Consider the following 25287-nt stretch of genomic DNA (forward strand, 5'->3'; position numbering starts at 1 on the left):
CAATACAACATACTGTATGCTAGAGTTAAACCATTGGAGTGGAAATTACATAATTTCAGTTCAATTATACTGTCATTCCTGTATTATTATTGCATATTCAGGCAATCAATGTTTCCATGGTGACTTTACAGCAAAGGAACGCTGCACAGCAGGTATATCCTGAACAATTTAAGATTTTGTATTTATTTTAAGATGTGATTCATTTTCACTATGTGTTGCAATAGTAAAAATCTTGAGGTGCATTAGTAAACAGCAGCATGTTCCGAATATTACAGCAAAATGCCAGTGTGATATCAGGAATAGTTGATAGTTCTTTAATACTAGAAAGGCTGATAGCGTCATATTGACTCAAAACAAATTTAAATGTCCAATTATGCTAACATTTTCAAAGTCATGTCCCCCGTCCTTGACTTTTCCTAAATAAGAAAAAAAGCTTTTACTGTGTTCCAACACACATGCTTTTGTTTCGTAGTTGTAACAAAGGCCCCATGAATAACATTTATTTTACACTTGACATTTTGTGTTTTTAGTGGTTTTTCATTTTTACATCTAGCCTACAGTAACATAAACTAATAAAAATGTTATTATGTTCTTTCAAATAAAAATGTTTTTGTATTCTAATGTTACCTAATACCTTCATAAACACAACCAACTGATAATTTTTCCAATTGCATATATTCTATCTATTTATTAGACTGTTAGAATGCTGACTTCGAAAATATGTGTCATTGGCACGTAGGGGGGTCCAATGAGGCCAGGCTTTTCTAGTGTTAATGGTACTATAAACTCCCTGTGGTCCGTGACCGCTATATACAACCACAGTAACGTTGATTCTCTCTGAGGAAGAAAGATGCAACACATGCCTCAAATATACTTACTAATACTTACTGTACAGTTTTGCCTATTCTACTGAGGTCGTTTAGCCAGACTTGTTGTTCAGAATGCATGCTGAAAAAACTATAAAACCCTATCACTGGATACATCTGCATGCTGCTGAAATGTTTTATGCTTGGTGCTTCAAGCCTATGGTGCTCATTCTCAAAGAAAGCCCACATGCCATCTCTTCTAGCTCGTCAAATCAACACAGCCCAAACTATTTGATTGTTAACTCTGTCAATCCATTATGTCTGAAAAAAAACAGCATATCATGGTCCTTCACCCCAAACAGACAATCAGATTGCATCAACAGTGTTCCAGGAATTGTTTGCGCTCCATGTGAATTCCTGATTGGATCAAACAGTCCTCCTGCGATAGATTGGAGCCACCAAACCTTATTTTACAAACAAATCAGAATTATGATAGCTTCAGTTTGGAAAGAAAGCATGATCGTCAAATGTACATTTTACATCCTTAGCAGCACAGTATTGATTAATATTAATCAGTATAGCTTCAATTTGGAAGGAAAGCATGATCGTCAAATGTATATTTTACATCCTCAGCAGCACAGTATTGATTAATATTAAAGTATGAATATATATTTGTATTTAATGTCCAGGTAAATTGTTCGGTTTGGGTAACACTATATTTGAAGAGCTAGCCAAGAAGCTACGTGTCCCAATTAAAGCCGAAGAAGGTCGTTAAAAAGTTGTAAGGATAAGGATAACAGCAAGCTCGCTTCAGTTTAATATGCCTACAATCCTAAGACCAAAAGTGCATATTTGTTCATTTCTTCTACCAGCTAATTGATCATTTTGCTTTCTTTTCTCTCCATGTTTTTATTCTGATCTTCCCCGAGCCATGCAGAGACTCGTGTCGCGTCCCAAATGGAACCCTATTACCTATATAGTGCACTATTGTTTTTACCAGAGCCCTATGGGCATTAGTGCACTAAAAGGGAATAGGGTGCCATTTGGAATGCATACCCTGTGTGGTGTGGTGCTACGATAGCTGGCATTAGTTAATCTCTCTCTCCGAGGTGATGTCTTCGACGGCGAGAGGCTCAGCCGGAAGGAGGTCCAAGATAACAGACACGCAAAACAGGAAACACTACACAGAATGAACCAACGCTGAGAGAGAGAGAGAGAGATGGACATGAGAGATTGAGAGAAGGAAAGGAGAGAAAGAAAGAAAGAAAGAAAGAAAGAAAGAAAGAAAGAAAGAAAGAAAGAAAGAAAGAAAGAAAGAAAGAAAGAAAGAAAGAAAGAAAGAAAGAAAGAAAGAAAGAAAGAAAGAAAGAAAGAAAGAGATGGAGAGGGATCACTCTGTGATAGGTTCTCAGCAGGATAAACATTAATCAAGCAGTTCTGCCCTGAAACTAAACATTTTGATTTGAGGAGAGAGTGGGGGTTTGGTAAGGAGAGAGAAGAGGGGACTGGTGAGGGGGGAGAGAGAAAGGGATGTGGAGAGGGAGAGAGAGGGAAGGGGTAAAGAGATGGAGAGACAGACATTAGAAGAAAAAAAAATATATATATATATATAGAGAGAGAGAGAGAGACAGTAAGAGAGATACTGTATACAGAAAAAATAATGAAAGAGAGGGTAAAGAATAGCAGAGTGAGAGACGAAAAGAGAGTGGAATAGAGCGAGAGAGAGTGGCGTCCTGCTGATGGAGTGTTCCCCTGGCCGTTTGGAGCGAGCCCAGATAAACAGAGCAGCCCAGGGCATGCTGGGTAGTAGTGGAGAGAGAGAGAGAGAGAGAGAGAGAGTGAGAGAGAGCAGAGAGAGAGAGAGAGAGAGAGAGAGAGAGAGAGAGAGAGAGAGAGAGAGAGAGAGAGAGAGAGAGAGACAGAGAGAGAGAGAGAAAGAGAGAAAAAGAGAGAGAGGCTGTGTTATAGTAGAACATCTCCTCCTGTCCTCAAGTGGGGCTTACCATATTTGCATCTTAGTCGCATTCGCTTTGAAGATTCAAAGGTTCCTCTCCCTCTCCTCTCTTTGCATAGCCTTCCCTGGACATTTTGGGGCTGTTGCTGTTGCGTTCTCCACCCTTAAGGCACTCTGAGAGAGTCTGTTCACTATAGTATGGTGTAGGTGTGTGCATGCGTGCATGTAAGGGTTAATGTGTGTCTATTGGTGAATGTGTACACGTATCCATACAAACACGTCTTTACATGTTTGTGTATGCGTTTGTGTATGCTGAGCAATAAATCACCATCATCAATGACTGGAAACACAACACATGAACGATACTTCAGCAGAAAATCAATTTTCAATGGTTCCCTCTGCAGGTTACACCTGCAAAAAACATTTACTGCACATTGTAGCCATATTTATGTTGGCTATGTTGGTTTATTTACCATATACAGACATTGATGATGACACAGATTTAGATGAATCAAAGATAAGTATTTGACGTCTCATCCTGTCAATACAATGCCAAATCTCTAGAGTAAACTTGAGTAAAAAGCGAAAAAATTATAAAACTACTTTTTTTTCAATAAGGTCAAATCAAAGCAGTAAAATGAGGAATGGTTGCCCCCATGCAGAAAATGTGCACATTTTATGTGCACAAGTTAATTATGCCACTTCAGAGAAAGCTTGTGAAAGGATAAGGAAAACTGCATAAATTTAGCTGTAATCCAGGCTGGCAGAACTCATTTGCAAGGATAGTCTTATCTGAGCACTGCAGCTTTCTCACAAAATTAACCTTGGATATTTGGGCCCAATTCAGCCAGCGTTTGATTCTCTCTCTCTCTCTCTCTCTCTCTCTCTCTCTCTCTCTCTCTCTCTCTCTCTCTCTCTCTCTCTCGCGCTCTCGCTCTCGCTCTCGCTCTCGCTCTCGCTCTCGCTCTCGCTCTCTTTCTCTCTATCGCGCGCGCATGCTTGCTCTCTCTCACCCTTGCTCTCTCGCTCTCTCTCACCCTTGCTCTCTCTCGTGCTTGCTCTCTCTCTCTCTCTCTCTCGCTCTCTTTCTCTCTCTCTTGTGCGCGCTTGCTCTCTCTGTCTCTCTCAGAGGCTCTATATATTACACAGTGAATAAAGCAGGCTGTAGAAAGTTTATCACTGCAATGTTTGACTAAATAAATAAACAAGCAAAAGCACAGCTCTTCTTGAAACATGTATGTGTCAGAACTACTCCCTATGTTCCTCCCAGGGAACAGTTAGGCAGGGGAGCAGGCCCATTGTCTTGCTGTTCATTAGGTTTAATCTGTTTACTGTCTGTGTGGCACACTAATCTTGAGAACTCTGCTGCTTTGGATCCAACATTAAACGACAGAGCCAATTCACACTGCTTTATTTCTATACTAGGAAGGACAGACAGAACATGCATGCCTATATGGACCAAATATGGGTCCACTTTGGGGTACACTTTGAGGATTCTTGTCAGGAAAGTCTTTAAGATGCTTTGATGGATCTCTGTATGTCTTCAAGTTCCTATAGTATGTGAATACTGTGCCAAAACTCTCTGAACTGATGGTTATCAGTCAGTTCCATGGTAGAATGTTTACTTAAAATATGGCAGCCTCTTCAGAACTGCATCTGCCAATCAGCTATCCTTAGAATGCTCTATCATGTCTGTCCTTTTGATAGGATACTGAAGGGGAAGACAGGAAGAAGTGACCTTTGACGTATATCACTTTTTTAAAACCTTGATGTGTCCATGCGTCATTACAGTTTTTCTTGATTACTTGAGCACATTTGTCCAAACAGAATTCACTTTTTCAAAACAATTAACACACAGCCCCAAACTGAAACACGTTGGCCAAAATGACACATTTCATTTGCAAAATGCATTAAGACTCTCAAAACATTAAATACATGACACGAAATCAACTACCTCCTTAAAAACAGACAACTTGTTATCTAATTAAACGTTATTTCAATCAATCGTTACACAATGGCCCAATAAAGACTAACTACATCTATCAATATACCCTAACATGGTTAACCCTCTTTTATATGTCTGTGCCATTTGTTGATACTATAATTATAGTATGCACCACCATAAAAGGTAAGTAAACATATTATCACAGCATAAGCTGTGCAGAAAGAATGTCACTCAAGAGCATGAATATCCAAAAACAAAACGGGTTATTTGACCTTTTTCCATTTTAACTGAGAGCTGAACTATCTTCCTCTATGGGCCCCTCTACCTCTCCTTTGTCCTTGCCCTTGGCCTCTTTTTTTTCTTTTTTCTTTTCTTTTTTTTTTTCTTTCTTTTTTTTGGGGGGATGGATCAGCTTAATATTGCAGATAGATTGTATCTTCTATCAATGTAATTGTCTGCATCACTTCCAATCCCCCATGTTTTTTATATATATACTCCCCTTTATTACTTTTCAACCCCGCCATCCTTTCCCTACTTGGAGTAAATTAGTGAACAACAATGCCCAGGCCTCTACATCCGGTCTATACTTACTATCTACACCTTATGGACACAGTTAATTTTACAATAATTATATTATATATATATATATATATATATATATATATATATATATATATATATATATATATATATATATATATACTGTATATTGCTCCTGAACTTCTTCTACTCTCAACCTCTCCAATCATTTTCATGATGTCCATCCGGTTTGCTTCTATATGCCATATCTTTCTAACTGTGCTCTTTCCCAAAAGCTCCCAACATACAACCTATATACTTATTATGGACACAGTATGCTTACATTATTAGCTATCTTTGTTATTATTTGTTGTTATTTGTTATTAGTCCCATCCTTCAACTCTATTCAATACCTCCCATCTATCTCTTAACACCTTCCATATAGGATTTCTATTTGCCATATACAGTGGGGGAAAAAAGTATTTAGTCAGCCACCAATTGTGCAAGTTCTCCCACTTAAAAAGATGAGAGAGGCCTGTAATTTTCATCATAGGTACACGTCAACTATGACAGACAAATTGAGAAACAAAAATCCAGAAAATCACATTGTAGGATTTTTTATGAATTTATTTGCAAATTAAGGTGGAAAATAAGTATTTGGTCACCTACAAACAAGCAAGATTTCTGGCTCTCACAGACCTGTAACTTCTTCTTTAAGAGGCTCCTCTGTCCTCCACTCGTTACCTCCCGAGTGGCGCAGTGGTCTAAGGCACTGCATCGCAGTGCTAGCTGTGCCACTAGAGATCCTGGTTTGAATCCAGGCTCTGTCGTAGCCGGCCGCGACCAGGAGACCCATGGGGCGGCGCACAATTGGCCCAGTGTCGTCCAGGGTAGGGGAGGGAATGGCCGGCAGGGATGTAGCTCAGTTGATAGTTTGCAACGCCAGGGTTGTGGGTTCGATTCCCATGAGGGGCCAGTATGAAGAATTTAAAAATTATGTATGCACTCACTAACTGTAAGTCGCTCTGGATAAGAGTGTCTGCTAAATGAATAAAATGTAAAATGTTACCTGTATTAATGGCACATGTTTGAACTTGTTATCAGTATAAAAGACACCTGTCCACAACCTCAAACAGTCACACTCCAAACTCCACTATGGCCAAGACCAAAGAGCTGTCAAAGGACACCAGAAACAAAATTGTAGACCTGCACCAGGCTGGGAAGACTGAATCTGCAATAGGTAAGCAGCTTGGTTTGAAGAAATCAACTGTGGGAGCAATTATTAGGAAATGGAAGACATACAAGACCACTGATAATCTCCCTCGATCTGGGGCTCCACGCAAGATCTCACCCCGTGGGGTCAAAATGATCACAAGAACGGTGAGCAAAAATCCCAAAACCACACGGGGGGGGACCTAGTGAATGACCTGCAGAGAGCTGGGACCAAAGTAACAAAGCCTACCATCAGTAACACACTACGCCACCAGGGACTCAAATCCTGCAGTGCCAGACGTGTCCCCCTGCTTAAGCCAGTACATGTCCAGGCCTGTCTGAAGTTTGCTAGAGTGCATTTGGATGATCCAGAAGAGGATTGGGAGAATGTCATATGGTCAGATGAAACCAAAATATAACTTTTTGTGTAAAAACTCAACTCGTCGTGTTTGGAGGACAAAGAATGCTGAGTTGCATCCAAAGAACACATTTTACATTTTACATTTTAGTCATTTAGCAGACGCTCTTATCCAGAGCGACTTACAGGAGCAATTAGGGTTAAGTGCCTTGCTCAAGGGCACATTTACGTCATTTAGCAGACGCTCTTATCCAGAGCGACTTACAAATTGGTGCATTCACCCTATAGCCAGTGGGATAACCACTTTACACTTTTTTTTTTTTCTTTTTTTTTTGGGGGGGGGGGGAAGGATTACTTTATCCTATCCCAGGTATTCTTTAAAGAGGTGTGAAGCATGGGGGTGGAAACATCATGCTTTGGGGCTGTTTTTCTGCAAAGGGACCAGGACGACTGATCCGTGTAAAGGAAAGAATGAATGGGGCCATGTATCGTGAGATTTTGAGTGAAAACCTCCTTCCATCAGCTAGGGCATTGAAGATGAAACGTGGCTGGGTCTTTCAGCATGACAATGATCCCAAACACACCGCCCGGGCAACGAAGGAGTGGCTTCGTAAGAAGCATTTCAAGGTCCTGGAGTGGCCTAGCCAGTCTCCAGATCTCAACCCCATAGAAAATCTTTGGAGGGAGTTGAAAGTCTGTGTTGCCCAGCGACAGCCCAGCGACAGCCCCAAAACATCACTGCTCTAGAGGAGATCTGCATGGAGGAATGGGCCAAAATACCAGCAACAGAGTGTGAAAACCTTGTGAAGACTTACAGAAAACGTTTGACCTGTGTCATTGCCAACAAAGGGTATATAACAAAGTATTGAGAAACTTTTGTTATTGACCAAATACTTATTTTCCACCATAATTTGCAAATAAATTCATAAAAAATCCTACAATGTGATTTTCTGTATTTTTTTTTCTCATTTTGTCTGTCATAGTTGACGTGTACCTATGATGAAAATTACAGGCCTCTCTCATCTTTTTAAGTGGGAGAACTTGCACAATTGGTGGCTGACTAAATACTTTTTTTCCCCACTGTATATATTGTCAAAGAATTGTGGATCATCATTATTTGGTCCATGAAGGTTAATGAGCCATATCTGTTTATGGTCCAATAACATATTTAAAATAATCCATCTACCTTGCGTATCTATTTGGACAATTTGCACATTCGGATCGAAATTACTATTAATTAATATCATCACCCCTTTTGAATTTCTTTGCCCATGGGAGAAGTATATCCCCCCCCCCCCCCCCCCCCCCATTATTTTTTCCACGCTACTTCAACTCAAATTGTTGAATGAGTTTCCTGTATACAATAGATATTATATTCCTTCTCTTTGTGCCATGCAAATATTGTTCTTCTTTTGTTATTATCAGCTAAGCCATTACAATTATAACTGGCTATACTTATTTCACCATACACCATAATGAGATACAAGTTTCAAGTCTATTTATCATTATATATGTTTGTAAATTTACCAATAAAAAATACAGTAATGATTGAGTGTCCATATAGCTGTACCGTGATATTTGCATTGCTACGGAGTAACCCTTCAATTGTTCTCCACTAATTCCCCCGCTAAAGCCCCTCCCCATCCCAAGTTGAGCCGTCATCCCAGTGATCAGCATCCCACCCACGTCCCTCTGGATCCCTAAGGCCCCGAGAGGCCAGGTCCCATCCATCGAAAACAGCACACAGTGCCACCCACAAAACAGAAGCAGATTAACCGCCAAAAGCATTTCCAATGCTTTCACCTCTATATATATATATATATAACTATTTTTAAAAAATTATGCATATCCTATTTTCCATCATTATCAATTAATATGCGTAATAATGTCGGCAGTTTACGCGTAGGATTCTAACATATAACCCGGATTGCCATTGTATTACATTTAATTCATTGACAAGCAATTATTATCCTAGCAAATAATTCCTGTGGTCCATCCCATACCCCCCCTCCCCCCCAACATCCCCACCCCCCCCACAACCAATGCCAGACAAGCACACACGCACATACTCACATACTCCAACACACTCAACCCCCCTCCTCCACAATCCACCATAAAATCAGATACTCAACGGCTGTTATATCCCAGAGCCCAACTCGAGAAATAACCTGATTTACGAGTGCACATACAGTTAAAGCTGATTGAGAAAGCATGCAGATTGAGCAGAAATTGATAACAATGTGAGATTTGATTAATCTACTTAATCTATGTCAAGTCCTAGGTGATGGAGATCAGATCCACCCTCTTCACCTGAGACACAAACACTCTGATCACCTGTTGTAACCATTTTCCCAAGCATCTCCGTGCGGTCAGACCTTTGATTATTTTGTGCCACCTGGGCCACAATGATAAACCCCCTCTCTGATTGTCCGAGTGTGACCCCCTCCCCATGGGTTACTGCAGCCAGTGTTGCCAGCACTGCCACTACCTGGGTGGGCGTACCTCACCGGAATCCCCACCGGCTAGGTAAAAGGTCGTCAAGGTTCTCATTAGCAGCTTTGAGAATTTCCTTGTATATTATGCTCTCCCATCAGGGGGCTCTGGCTTTGTAGGACCAACCCTGCCAGGCAGGCTCAGAATTTTGAGGGGGCGGTGCTGCTCAAGTAGGTCTCTGACCGCATTTATTTCTCTGTTTAGGCTGCATACTCACAGCAGGTCCATAAAAGAGATGGGAACTTCTCTTTGGTGTATGGGTTGCTCAGGTGGGTGTCCAGGTTATAGGGTTAGGGATCTTTCCATCATGATAGGACAATGAAAAATTAGATTAGATGTATACTATATTAAAAAATGTATATCCCTCATCTACACAAAATTGAAAGCTCTCTCTCACTACCCCTGCTCATAGACCCCCGGTCGGCTCTGGGATATGCAACCATTTCCCATCTCACTCACTTAACGCCGCACCTTTTCAAACACAAAAATGCACACCACATGGTTGACTGCGGAAGAAATGGGTCGAGCGTGCAAACGCACCCGCACCCACATCTGCCGCAAGGGGGAAAGGACGCCAGAGAGAACACAGGACCAACCACAACAACCATCCGCCAAAACAACAACCTCCCGCCAAAAAAGCCATGTTCTAATTATTTGTATTTAAATATGTATTATTCTGCTTGTTATGTCGTTTTATCCTTTTATAAAATACTATACTTACTATAAATGTTATTTAATATTACAATCCCTATCATTGCTAGTATCAGGTGCTCCAATATTCGACTCCTCTATTACAACTTTTAGAATAGCCATGGAGTAGTCTTTGTGTCTCTGAACATTTGGTTGTCAATATATAGTTTATCCACCACGAGTGCAACACATTTCCCTTTTAATCTGTTTTCCTTGAAGATTGGATACAGAACTTTGCGCCTTTCTACAATCTCCCTCGGGAACTGATCATTCATGCCTATTTTTGTGCCAGCAAGTCTTTTTCCTAGGCTTTTCACCATAGCTTTATCTTTAAAAAAAGCAAATTTGGCAACGATTGGGCGCTCATATATCTGTCCTCTTTTTCCGAAACGGTGTACACGTTCGAGTTGGATTTTATCGACAGCCTCGAGTGGGATTTGTAGCGCTGTATGCAGGAAGTCCTTCATAATATTCTCTGTTATTTCTCCCTCCTTTTCCTGAATACCCATAAGTACTAGATTTTCCCTCATCGATCTAGTTTGGATGTCTAGTAAGGCTTCTCTCAGAAGGTTGTTCTCCTTTTTTAGTTCCCTAACGTCCGTTTCCATTTTAGAGACTGTCACTTTTAATTTTTTGGTTTCTTTCTCCATTACCAAAGCTTTTTCGTCACTCGTTTGAAGACTCGCTTTCAACTCTTTTACGTCTTTACTGACCAATTATAGTATGCCCAATTTGTCATTTATCGACTTCAACAGGTCGCTTTCCACACTTACCATACCCAGTGGTGAAAAGCATATATCATCTGTATCAGTCGATGAGTCGCGTTTCCTTTTGGGGATCGGCTCTCCACGCTTATCTTCAGTCATGTTTGGGTGTTGCGTGTTGTTGTAATATTTGTTGATATATTTCTCTAGCCTTATGATCTGTTTTGTGTTATTATCCAGATTGAATTATATTAACTGCGAATATATGAAATGCTAATATTTAGTCTAATTTACTGATTTGGAATATTATGTTTTTATCTTGAGGTGTTTTGTACCGCTTTCTATTCAATACGTCATCTTGTCATTAGGTAATGTTGCAAGGGACCCTGGGAGAACCCATTCATTCCTTTAGCTCAGTGCAAGGGACCCTGGGAGAACCCAGCTCTACCCTTTAGCTCAGTGCGGATGTTGCCTGTAATCCATGGCTTCTGGTTGGGGTATGTACATACGGTCACTGTGGGGACGATGTCGTCGATGCACTTATTGATGAAGCCAGTGACTGATGTGGTCACTGGTGCTACCTGCTTTAGTTTTTGCTTGTAAGCAGGAATCAGGAGGATAGAATTATGGTCAGATTTGCCAAATGGAGGGCGAGGGAGAGCTTTGTACGCGTCTCTGTGTATGGAGTTAAGGTGGTCTAGAGTTTTTTTTCCCTCTGGTTGCACATTTAACATGCTGGTAGAAATGAGGTAAAACGGATGTAAGTTTCCCTGCATTAAAGTCCCCTGCCACTAGGAGCGCCGCCTCTGGATGAGTGTTTTCCTGTTTGCTTATGGCCTTATACAGCTCATTGAGTGCGGACTTAGTGCCAGCATCGGTTTGTGGTGGTAAATAGACAGCTACGAAAAATATAGATGAAAACTCTCTTGGTAAATAGTGTGGTCTACAACTTGTCATGAGATACTCTACCTCAGCTGAGCAAAACCTTGAGACTTCCTTACATTTACATTTACATTTTAGTCATTTAGCAGACGCTCTTATCCAGAGCGACTTACAGGAGCAATTAGGGTTAAGTGCCTTGCTCAAGGGCACATTTACGTCATTTAGCAGACGCTCTTATCCAGAGCGACTACAAATTGGTGCATTCACCCTATAGCCAGTGGGATAACCACTTTACAATTATACTTTTTTTTATTTTTTTTTTTTTTTTTGGGTGGGGGGGTTGAAGGATTACTTTATCCTATCCCAGGTGTTCCTTAAAGAGGTGGGGTTTCAAATGTCTCCGGAAGGTGGTGAGTGACTCCGCTGTCCTGGCGTCGTGAGGGAGCTTGTTCCACCATTGGGGTGCCAGAGCAGCGAACAGCTTTGACTGGGCTGAGCGGGAACTATGCTTCCGCAGAGGAAGGGGAGCCAGCAGGCCAGAGGTGGATGAACGCAATGCCCTCGCCTGGGTGTAGGGACTGATCAGAGCCTGAAGGTACGGAGGTGCCGTTCCCCTCACTGCTCCATAGGCAAGCACCATGGTCTTGTAACGGATGCGAGCTTCAACTGGAAGCCAGTGGAGTGTGCGGAGGAGGGGGGTGACGTGAGAGAACTTGGGAAGGTTGAACACCAGACGGGCTGCGGCATTCTGGATGAGTTGTAGGGGTTTAATGGCACAGGCAGGGAGCCCAGCCAACAGCGAGTTGCAGTAATCCAGACGGGAGATGACAAGTGCCTGGATTAGGACCTGTGCCGCTTCCTGTGTAAGGCAGGGTCGTACTCTCCGAATGTTGTAGAGCATGAACCTGCAGGATCGGGTCACCGCCTTGATGTTGGCGGAGAACGACAGGGTGTTGTCCAGGGTCACGCCAAGGCTCTTCGCACTCTGGGAGGAGGACACAACGGAGTTGTCAACCGTGATGGCGAGATCATGGAACGGGCAGTCCTTCCCCGGGAGGAAGAGCAGCTCCGTCTTGCCAGGGTTCAGCTTGAGGTGGTGATCCGTCATCCATACTGATATGTCGGCCAGACATGCAGAGATGCGATTCGCCACCTGGTTATCAGAAGGGGGAAAGGAGAAGATTAGTTGTGTATCGTCAGCGTAGCAATGATAGGAGAGGCCATGTGAGGATATGACAGAGCCAAGTGACTTGGTGTATAGGGAGAAAAGGAGAGGGCCTAGAACTGAGCCCTGGGGGACTTCAGTGGTGAGAGCACGTGGTGCGGAGACAGCTTCTCGCCACGCCACTTGGTAGGAGCGACCGGTCAGGTAGGACGCAATCCAGGAGTGAGCCGCGCCGGAGATGCCCAGCTCGGAGAGGGTGGAGAGGAGGATCTGATGGTTCACTGTATCAAAGGCAGCAGACAGGTCTAGAAGGACAAGAGCAGAGGAGAGAGAGTTAGCTTTAGCAGTGCGGAGAGCCTCCGTGACACAGAGAAGAGCAGTCTCAGTTGAATGACCAGTCCTGAAACCTGACTGGTTTGGATCAAGAAGGTCATTCTGAGAGAGATAGCAAGAGAGTTGGCTAAAGACGGCACGCTCAATAGTTTTGGAAAGAAAAGAAAGAAGGGATACTGGTCTGTAGTTGTTGACATCAGTGGGATCGAGTGTTGGTTTTTTGAGAAGGGGTGCAACTCTCGCTCTCTTGAAGATGGAAGGGACATGGCCAGCGGTCAAGGATGAGTTGATCAGCGAGGTGAGGTAGGGGAGAAGGTCACCGGAGATGGTCTGGAGAAGAGAGGAGGGGATGGGGTCAAGCGGGCAGGTTGTTGGGCGGCCTGCAGTCACTAGTCGCAAGATTTTATCTGGAGAGAGAGGGGAGAAAGAAGTCAAAGCATAGGGTAGGGCAGTGTGAGCAGGACCAGCAGTGTCATTAGCCTTAACAAACGAGGATCGGATGTCGTCAACCTTCTTTTCAAAGTGGTTGACAAAGTCATCCACAGAGAGGGAGGGGGGGGGGGGGGGGAGGATTCAGCAGTGAGGAGAATGTGGCAAAGAGCTTCCTAGGGTTAGAGGCAGATGCTTGGAATTTAGAGTGGTAGAAAGTGGCCTTAGCAGCAGAAACAGATGAAGAAAATGTAGAGAGGAGGGAGTGAAAAGATGCCAGGTCGGCAGGGAGTTTAGTTTTCTTCCATTTCCGCTCAGCTGCCCGGAGCTCTGTTCTGTGAGCTCGCAATGAGTCATCAAGCCACAGAGCTGGAGGGGAGGACCGAGCCGGCCGGGAGGATAGGGGACACAGGGAGTCAAAGGATGCAGAAAGGGAGGAGAGGAGGGTTGAGGAGGCAGAATCAGGAGATTGGAGGGAGAAGGATTGAGCAGAGGGAAGAGATGATAGGATGGAAGAGGAGAGAGTAGTGGGAGAGAGAGAGCGAAGGTTGCGGCGGCGCGTTACCATCTGTGTAGGGGCAGAGTGAGTAGTGTTGGAGGAGAGCGAGAGAGAAAAGGATACAAAGTAGTGGTCGGAGACATGGAGGGGAGTTGCAGTGAGATTAGTAGAAGAGCAACATCTAGTAAAGATGAAGTCAAGCGTATTGCCTGCCTTGTGAGTGGGGGGGGATGGTGAGAGGGTGAGGTCAAAAGAGGAGAGGAGTGGAAAGAAGGAGGCAGAGAGAAATGAGTCAAATGTAGACGTGGGGAGGTTGAAATCCCCCAAGACTGTGAAGGGTGAGCCATCCTCAGGAAAGGAACTTGTCAAGCTCATTGATGAACTCTCCAAGGGAACCTGGAGGGCGATAGATGACAAGGATATTAAGCTTAAATGGGCTAGTGACTGTGACAGCGTGGAATTCAAATGAGGAGATAGACAGATGGGTTAGGGGAAAAATTGAGAATGACCACTTGGGAGAGATGAGGATTCCTGTGCCACCACCCCTCTGACCAGATGCTCTCGGGGTATGCGAGAACACATGGTCAGACGAGGAGAGAGCAGTAGGAGTAGCAGTGTTTTCAGTGGTAATCCATGTTTCCGTCAGTGCCAGGAAGTCGAGGGACTGGAGGGTGGCATAGGCTGGGATGAAGTCAGCCTTGTTGGCGGCAGAACGGCAGTTCCAGAGGCTGCCTGAGACCTGGAACTCCAGGTGTGTGGTGCGTGCAGGGACCACCAGGTTAGAGAGGCAGCAGCCACGCGGTGTGAGGCGTTTGTGTAGCCTGTGCGGAGAGGAGAGAACAGGGATAGGCAGAGGCATAGTTGACAGGCTGCAGCAGATGGCTACAATAATGCAGAGGAGATCGGGATGAAATGAACTAAACATCAGGGAAAGGAGAGAGCAGGCCTCCCTCACCAAAAAAAAAAATATATATATATAACTCTCCCAACTTCCACCTCAGAAACTATAATTGTTTCACTGAACCACCCGAGTAAAACTCTCCCAACTTCCACTTTTAGAAATTAGAATTGTTGTAAACTACAGCAGACTGTTATCAGTAGCTGTAATTAAGTACAGCAGCTACCAACCACCTAACGTTAATGCCTCGGATGAGGTTAGAAAAACAGCTGAATGGTAGCAGCTAGCTGGCTCAATCACAGGTACTCTTAAGCATGAAATAACATTGGAAACAATTAACCATAGTTGCAAAAAGTTACCAGTAGCTACCCGCTAGCTAGCTAGCTTTGTTGGTCCAAGTAGTGGGTAGGCTAGCCTCGTGCTTCGCCGGAGTCCGCCGAATACAGTCCTTACCTACAATAATTACCTACAATAACCTTCAATAACTACCTGAGTAAGCTACCTATAATACCAAACTACAATACCTACCTACAATCTAAATACATGGTTTAAGCTTAACTCAACACCATTTAAGAAGCCAAGCTTACCTTTCATAACGCAGCAACGATTAAACGTTGGGTAGCTAGCACAAAGATATTGTATTTAGCTACCACAGCCTGCTGGTAGTGTTGGCTGGCTAGCAATGGCCTACTCCTTAATATTAGATTTCGTGCACCAGCTGTTGTTTACAAATATACACAGACTGCCACCCCTGGTCTTACCGGAGGCCGCTGTTCTATTTTGCCGATGCAGCGTATATCCCGCCAGCTGTACGTTATCCATGTCGTCGTTCAGCCACGACTCGGTGAAACATAAGATATTACAGTGGTATGATATTCTTGATCGGAGCTCATCCATTTTATTATCCAATGATTGTACATTGGCTAATAGGACTGATGGTAGAGGCAGATTACCCACTCGCCGTCTGATCCTTACAAGGCACCCCGACCTACGTCCCAGATATCTCTGTCTCTTCTTCATGCAAATGACAGGGATTTTGGGCCTTGTCAGATGTCTGAAGTAAATCCTTTGTGTCCGACTCGTTAAATAAAAAAATCTTCGTCCAGTACGAGGTGAGTAATCGCTGTACTGATATCCAGAATCTCCTTTGGCGCCATTCTCATCGACGGGGCTGTAGTGGAGCAGGTTGAGAGCTTCAAGTTCCTTCGTGTCCACATCACCAACAAACGATCATGTTCCAAACACACCAAGACAGTTGTGAAGCGGGCACGACAAAGCCTATTCCCACTCAGGAGACTGAAAAGATTTGGCAGGGGTCCCCAGATCCTCAAAAAGTTATACAGCTGCACCATCGAGGGCATCCTGACTGGTTGCATCACCGCCTGGTATGGCAACTGCTCAGCCTCCGACTGGAAGGCACTACAGAGGGTAGTGTGTACATCACTGGGGCCAAGCTTCCTGCCATCCAGGACCTCTATACCAGGCTGTGTCAGAGGAAGGCCCTAAAAATTACCAAAGACTCCAGCCACCCTAGTCATGAACTGTTATCTCTGCTACCGCACAGCAAGCAGTACCGGAGCGCCAAGTCTAGGTCCAAAAGGCTTCTTAACAGCTTCTACCCCCAAGCCATAAGACTCCTGAACAGCTAATGAAATGGCTAACCGGACTATTTGCATCCCCCCCCCCCCCCCCCCCCCCCCCCCCCTCTTTTTACGCTGCTGCTACTCTCTGTTTATTATCTATGCATAGTCACTTTACCTCTACCCACATGTAAATTTTACCTCAATTACCTCGACTAACCTGTGCCCCCGCACATTGACTCTGTACCAGTACCCCCTGTATATAGCCTCGCTACTGTTATTTTACTGGCGCTTTTTAATTATTTGTTACTTTTCTATCTTTCTTCTTTTTTAATTTTTACTTATATATTTTTTTACTTAACACTTATTCTTTTTAAAACTGCATTGTTGGCTAAGGGCTTGTAAACAAGCATTTCACTGAATACCTGTTGTATTCGGCACATGTGACAAATACAATTTGATTTTATTTGATTTAAAGTTTGATTTGATTTAGTCCTATTCTTTAACTTTGGAGAAGAGAATCCAACATATCAATTATTAATTTGTAGACAAACCGGAATTAAAGTCAGACTAAGTCAGTGGCACAATATCTCCTTCAAATGTTGTTATTTGGTTGCGTTGACAACCAAACACAATTCAATATCACTTTTGCAATACAATAAATAGCCTATTAAGTTGTCGACAAGTTAAAGTAAAGTTAACAAATTATATGTTGGATTCACGTCTCCAACTAAACCAAAAATAAAACTTAAAGAATAGGATTAAGCCAGTGGCTCAGATGAAACTGTCCAAGCAGTAGATACATTTCCTTTAAATTTTGATATTTGGTTGCATTGTCAACATAACACAATTCAATATGACTTTTGTAATACATTAAATAGCCTAAAGTTAAGGCTATCTTACAAACTCCTGTAATAGTTTTTATTCAACCTTAAAATGAGTAACTCATCCATGGCCACATTTTGAGGTTACTGTATCTATAAAAGTCCTATTATGTAATCATAGAAAGTGTGAATTTTCAAGATAGCATGCAAAGGTCGCAGGTCTGTGGAGATCTTCACAATATAAATATCTGTGCAAAATCTTGAACAGCATTGATCACTTGCACTATGTACTTTTAATGTAATCTCCACTACAATCCAGGTCATTTGGTTGTGCTATTAGATGAAGCACAGTGATAAGACATTAAGTTGTCGTATAAATACAAAATATATGACATTGTATTCCCATTTGAACTTTTGCTGTGCTTTTAAATGGTTGAAAGTATAGTGATAACACATTGGGAATTCAACAAACTTCTGGCTGTCTTTTTGTGTGGGTGAATAAAGGTTGAAATCTCATTGATCAACGTCTCAACCAAAAATTACCCACATTGCCACTTTGAAATTATGTGGTGTGCCAGTGGGAACATACTGCTAGTTCTTTTGCCATTAATTTACAGTTTGTACGATTAACTGTCATGATTAATTTCTGTCACTATACATGTATGTCCCCTATGACACTTAACAAGAGAATACTACTCCAGATGATCTGGGAGCAAGTCACAAGTCACCGAGCAAGAGAAGCTCATTTCTAACCCCGACTCCCCCAGTTCCATCATCACGCATGAATGCAAGCACACACACACACACACCTCCATCCTCCTCTGATATCACTCAGCAACTCTGCATCTCTGTCATCACCTAGAAACTGATCGCCGTGACAACCTCACCTGTCCCCATCTGTAACTCTAATGTTCCAGTCAGGTGATGGGATGGCGGCCATTAATCAGAACCTTCTGCCAGGCCGCTAATGGGACCCATCCCATAATGTATGTTTATAATGTATGCATATCCCTCTCTGATGAATTCAGGACGGCTGGAAACATATGCTAATCATTTCCCTGTCCGTGAGGCATGAGTCTTCAAAGTCGCTACTCGCTAGTCCCCCCAAATCTAAAATTAAGATGTTATTTTTCTTCTTATTTTTTTATTTTATTTTAAGAGGAGGGATTGAGGCATTGGAGCTGCTAAAGTGGCTCATGATCTGAAAACCTAAACTTTCCTTTGAAGTCTTCTTAGTCGTGTATGCTTGTGTGAGTGTGTGTGTGTATGTCTGTGTGTGTGCGTATCACTCTTAATATCATCATACTTTTATATTCTTTATAGACGTTTGTTTTTTTAACTATTGTGTGTGCTAACTATAGAACTGTGGATGGATTCTACTACCTTACAAATGATATGGGTACAGTGCGCACATAAGAATGGATTTGTTGTATAATAACATAAATATCTTATCACCCACACAAATTTTGCAACTCACCCACCCAACCCAACCATATCAGTCCATGCTCACATCCCACCTGTACCAGTAACCTACGGCTTACTGGAGTGACTGGAATTCCTTTAATTCAAGTTCCCTCTTTTCTCGCCTCTGTGTTACAGTCATCCAAACAGTCTGCTTGATGGATCGAAGTTAATTAGTTTAAACTGCTCACAAAAATATCACCCATCCATCCCAATGCTATTACACAGAAATACTACCCAACCACCTCAATAATATTACACAGAAACGCCACCCAACCACCCAATACTATTACACAGAAACACCACCCAACCACCCCTACATTGGTACACAGAAATACTACCCAACCACCCCTGCATTGGTACACAGAAACACCACCCAACCACCCCTACATTGGTACACAGAAACACCTCCCAACCACCTCAATACCATTACACAGAAATACCACCCAACCACCCAATGCTATTACACAGAAATACTACCCAACACCTCAACACTATTACACAGAAACACCACCCAACCACCCCTACATTGGTACACAGAAATACTACCCAACCACCCCTACATTGGTACACAGAAATACCACCCAAGCACCCCAACACTATTACACAGAAATACCACCAAACCACCCCAACACTGGAGCTGAAACCACTGAATGGTTCCTCTAGTGAAGTTGATGGACGTCAACGGAGGACATGTCATTATCTCCAAGCATTGTGTTATTAGCCACCCCAATGAGCTGTTCATATGAACAATATGAAGCTGCTGAATGTCATGCCTAAAAGTGCAATAGACTTAGCAATTAAAGCAGTAGTTCATGTATCGTATGTGATTTTTCTGACAAGACAATAGACTATACAGTCATTTCAGTTACATTTCGCTATATAATGCAAAGGCAGAAAATATGACAAAAACAAAATGTACAAAAAACGACTTCTGTCTCAGGCATTATCACAAATCGTCTTGTGACACAAGAAAGCTAACTCCACAAACGATCACACCTATCTTTTCTCTATCTTCTATTGTGCATACTAACGACATGCATAATAACGACATGACAGCGAGACAGGGAGGTAGACGACAGTTCCTTGCAATTTCTTTCTACTTGGACTGAAATGAGGTGGAAGGGAACTGCAAGACAATTAACTGGTGTGTTTTATCAGGCCTGGTGCAGTCTGGAAGAGGTAGGGAGGCTCAGTCCTGGTAGGGAGGCTCAGTCCTGGTCAGGCCTGGTGCAGTCTGGAAGAGGTAGGGAGGCTCAGTCCTGGTCAGGCCTGGTGCAGTCTGGAAGCTCAGCTGGTAGAGCACGGTCCTCTGTAGCTCAGCTGGTAGAGCACGGCGCTTGTAACGCCAAGGTAGTGGGTTCAATCCCCGGGACCACCCGTACACAAAACAAAATAATAATAATTGTATGCACGCATGACTGTAAGTCGCTTTGGATAAAAGCGTCTGCTAAATGGCATATTATTATTATATTATAAGAGGTAGGGAGGCTCAGTCCTGGTCAGGCCTGGTGCAGTCTGGAAGAGGTAGGGAGGCTCAGTCCTGGTCAGGCCTGGTGCAGTCTGGAAGAGGTGTGGGAGGCTCAGTCCTGGTCAGGCCTGGTGCAGTCTGGAAGAGGTAGGGAGGCTCAGTCCTGGTCAGGCCTGGTGCAGTCTGGAAGAGGTAGGCTCAGTCCTGGTAGGGAGGCTCAGTCCTGGTCAGGCCTGGTGCAGTCTGGAAGAGGTAGGCTCAGTCCTGGTAGGGAGGCTCAGTCCTGGTAGGGAGGCTCAGTCCTGGTAGGGAGGCTCAGTCCTGGTCAGGCCTGGTGCAGTCTGGAAGAGGTAGGCTCAGTCCTGGTAGGGAGGCTCAGTCCTGGTAGGGAGGCTCAGTCCTGGTAGGGAGGCTCAGTCCTGGTCAGGCCTGCTGCAGTCTGGAAGAGGTAGGGAGGCTCTGTAGCAAACCAACAGGAGCTGGGACCGATGCCTGCACTACCATGCAAATCTCTCCCTCCATCCTTCCCTCCTCCCTCCATCTCTTCCTCCCTCCGCCTGCCATTCGTTCACAAGCTTTGTTTATCTACATTTTCAATTAACCTCCAACGATTTAACTCCCTTCATAAAGCCACTGTGTGCATGTTTGCTCCAAAAAACAAGGGTGTGCCTCTCTCTGTCTTCCTGTCTATCTCTCTCTTTCTCCCCCCCCCCCCATCTCTTCCTCCTCATTCCCTCATCTCTGCCGTGGTGTGCTGTCATCCCTGGAAGCTGGGCTTCACAGAGCTCGGCAGGACTTTTCCAGGCGAAAGGCTGTATGTGTCTCAGATTAAAAGAGTGGAAGTATGTGGCAAGCAGAGAGAGCTTTGTAGATATTGTAATTAGGTGACAACTTATTCTTCTCCTGCCTCCATGCCTTCCCTTCAGCAGAGTAAAGTAGAGAGCGGGGAGTGGGAAGAGAGAGGGAGGAGTAGGAAGAGAGAGGGAGGAGTAGGAAGAGAGAGGGAGGAGTAGGAAGAGAGAGGGAGGAGCAGGAAGAGAGAGGGAGGAGTAGGAAGAGAGAGGGAGGAGTAGGAAGAGAGAGGGAGGAGCAGGAAGAGAGAGGGAGGAGTAGGAAGAGAGAGGGAGGAGTAGGAAGAGAGAGGGAGGAGTAGGAAGAGAGAGGGAGGAGTAGGAAGAGAGCGGGAGGAGTAGGAAGAGAGAGGGAGGAGTAGGAAGAGAGAGGGAGGAGTAGGAAGAGAGCGGGAGGAGTAGGAAGAGAGAGGGAGGAGTAGGAAGAGAGAGGGAGGAGTAGGAAGAGAGAGGGAGGAGCAGGAAGAGAGAGGGAGGAGTAGGAAGAGAGAGGGAGGAGCAGGAAGAGAGAGGGAGGAGTAGGAAGAGAGAGGGAGGAGCAGGAAGAGAGAGGGAGGAGTAGGAAGAGAGAGGGAGGAGTAGGAAGAGAGAGGGAGGAGTAGGAAGAGAAAGGGAGGAGTAGGAAGAGAGCGGGAGGAGTAGGAAGAGAGAGGGAGGAGTAGGAAGAGAGAGGGATGAGTAGGAAGAGAGAGGGAGGAGCAGGAAGAGAGAGGGATGAGTAGGAAGAGAGAGGGAGGAGCAGGAAGAGAGAGGGAGGAGCAGGAAGAGAGAGGGAGAAGTAGGAAGAGAGCGGGAGGAGTAGGAAGAGAGAGGGAGGAGCAGGAAGAGAGAGGGAGGAGTAGGAAGAGAGAGGGAGGAGTAGGAAGAGAGAGGGAGGAGTAGGAAGAGAAAGGGAGGAGTAGGAAGAGAGAGGGAGGAGCAGGAAGAGAGAGGGAGGAGTAGGAAGAGAGAGGGAGGAGTAGGAAGAGAGAGGGAGGAGTAGGAAGAGAGAGGGAGGAGCAGGAAGAGAGAGGGAGGAGTAGGAAGAGAGAGGGAGGAGCAGGAAGAGAGGAAGAGAGAGGGAGAAGTAGGAAGAGAGCGGGAGGAGTAGGAAGAGAGAGGGAGGAGTAGGAAGAGAGAGGGAGGAGTAGGAAGAGAGAGGGAGGAGTGGGAAGAGAGAAAGGAGTAGGAAGGGGTGGTCAGGGTGAGAAGCATGGTCCTTACTAGTTAACACAGTCATAATTATGTCTAAACACCTGCCTATTTCTACAATTTCTCTGACCCTAACCTTAACCCTAACCTTAACAACACTGCTAACCTTATGTCTAACCCTAACCTTAAATTAAGACCAACATTTTTTGTTTTCTTGAATTTTTACAATATAGCCCATTTTGACTTTGTGGCTGTGTTAACTAGTGACAACCGAGAAGCATGGCCGGAATTATGTCCATTTTAATCAACAGGAATACTGAGCAAGTGTTTAAATGTCCTCCAAATTATTGACCTTAATCCTCCCTCCCAAAAGAAAAATGGCCTTACCTGACAGCTCTAGATGTATTGGGATTCTAAACAATAAAGACCAATACCATTTTACCGTCACAGAAAATGAAACCAGAATTGACTGTCTGTTTTCACACCTGATCAATTTGTCAATACACTGAATTCAATCAGGCTTATTGATTTTCTATATAAGTGAACTTCAAAGTGAGAAAAAGGCTGACAATCAACTCTTGCCATGACTCATGACCCCAAAACCACAGGTTAATTTAAATATGTCACACCTCCCCACCTCCACATACAACAGACAACACATTAATTCTAATGAACAATATGATGACATTAGCGCTTGTGCTAATGCACTTAAAAGCCATGACTATACAATGATATTAATTTTGAATGCAAGTCCCATACAGAATCTGTGTGTTTGTGCGTGTGCACGCCTGCGTTTGTGCGTGTGTGCATGTGTGAATGTGGTCAGATTAATTCCAAAATGAAGCTGAACCCCCAAGACACAAAGACTCCCCTAATTAATCACTACTAACGAGGTAGGAGGCTCTGGAAATACCAAGTGAATCAAAATGGATTAATTGCGGAAAGTAATTTTGAAAGGATTTTTAGCTCCCTTGGTCACAACAGGCGCCATTCCCTTCTGCAATCAAATCAAAGGCCAGTTTGGAAAATCAAACCCAACGAATGTTTGGGAATTATCGTTGCTTTTGACAAGACAGTGATGAATTGAATCCATTACTGGTTGATTAAAGACATTTACATAGTTTGCCCAAAGAAGGACCTCCTCTTTTCCTCCTGCCTCTGGGGAAGTGTTGCTGTTGTTTATCAGTACTGCATGCATTTCTACACCACACACACACACACACACCAAATACACACATACACACACAGACCGTTATGGATGATCCGGGTACAATGCAGCAAAGGTGCTCCCACCCCAAGAAGCTTATTTCAGCAGAAAGCCTTGTGGGGAGAGTTTAACAGAATGAGCACAGAGCATGGTGGATAATTGTGTGTGTGTGTGTGTGTGTGTGTGTGTGTGTGTGTGTGTGCGTGCGTGTGTGTGTGTGTGTGTGCGCGCGTGTGTGTGTGTGTGTTTAGCAGCATAAGCACAAGGCAGCATGGTGAATATGATGTCAACCCGGGGCTTCTGATAGATCAATCTGACCATCCTAGATAAATCTGGTCCCTTATAATCTCCAACAGGAGAAGAGCAGTGGTCCGGCCGGCTCACACTCAGCCAGTCTGGAGTACTGTATATGGTGACTGACAGTATTCCATCCAGAGCCTAAAATATTCAAGTGCATATATATTGTTTATAAATGAGTCACATAATAGATTTGTATAGATTTGTTCAATCATAATATTAATTCCAGTTTTACTGTCTCAATAATTGCAATATTTAAGCAATAACGCTCAAGTGTTATATGGCCAATATACCACGGCTAAGGGCTGTTCTTATGCACGAGTGCCTGGACACAGCCCTTAGCCGTGGTATATTGGCCATATACCACAAACCCCTGAGGTGCCTTATTGCTATTATAAACTGGTTACCAACGTAATTAGAAGAGTAAAAATAAATGTTTTGTCATACCCGTGTGTCACGCCCTAACACTGGGGACTCTTATTTGTTGAGTCAGGGTGTGATTTTCTATGTTGTATTTTCTATGTTTAGATCTATTATGTGTATTTCTATGTTGGCCGGGGTGGTTCCCAATCAGAGGCAGCTGTACCTCGTTGTCTCTGATTGGGGACAATACTTAGGCAGCCTATTGGCACTAGTGGGTTGTGGGATCTTGTTCCGTGTTAGGTATGTTGTTTGTGTACCTTGGACTTCACGTTTCGTTTGTTGTTTTGCGCCTTGGTCTGACCCGTTCATCAACAAACGTGACACCGTGGTATACGGTCTGATATACCACGGCTTTCAGCCAATCAGCATTCAGGTTTCGAACCACCCAGTTTATAATACATAACATGCAATAGGATGATTGTCTTCCTGCCGACTTTATTGTCCCATTACTTTGCCCATTTGGTTCTAACAGTTGAGCATACAACAAAATCACTGGAGACGATATTACTGCTACAATGACCCTGGTCAAGGTGACTGGTGACATCACAGGGGTGCCTGTAGTTTTGTCCGGCTTATCTCCTTAGTGGTCACTTCTCTGTAGAAGAAGCTATTTGAGCCCATGCAGCCCCCACAGGGAGAAGTCTTCCTTTCCACAGCATGGCACACACACACACAAACACACACACACACACACACACTGTGCCACACATGGCACGGTACTGACTGATTCCTTTCATGCTGGCGGGCACAACCAGGGGGAGAAACAGCAGCATGCAGAGAAACTCTGATTACCCTAGCTACCACTCTGCCATAATCCCTTTTCTCTGATCTCCACTGATTTTGGTTAAAACATATTTTTTTTTTACTTTCTAGAGGAAGGGAGGAATTATTCAAATCCAAACTGCTCAGTGAAAGTCTGTTCTCCACCTGCAGGCATGTTGGGGAGAGGGGGGAGAAGAGGGAGGGAGATAAATTGAACGAAAGTGTTGAAATAGCCTCTCTTTGTTTCTCTCCCCTGATATTTAGTCAGTTTTCCCCACTTCTCCTCTTCTACCAGTGGACAACATAGCCGCTTGAGGTCACATCTTCTCTAACCCAGCTCAGTAATTTACTCTGGGGCGTACAGTGTTCGCTGATCTCCTAAATCGGGGCACT

The sequence above is a fragment of the Coregonus lavaretus genome (assembly GCF_964263955.1).
Source record: "Coregonus lavaretus genome assembly, chromosome: 3".
Classification (NCBI taxonomy): Eukaryota; Metazoa; Chordata; class Actinopteri; order Salmoniformes; family Salmonidae; genus Coregonus; species Coregonus lavaretus.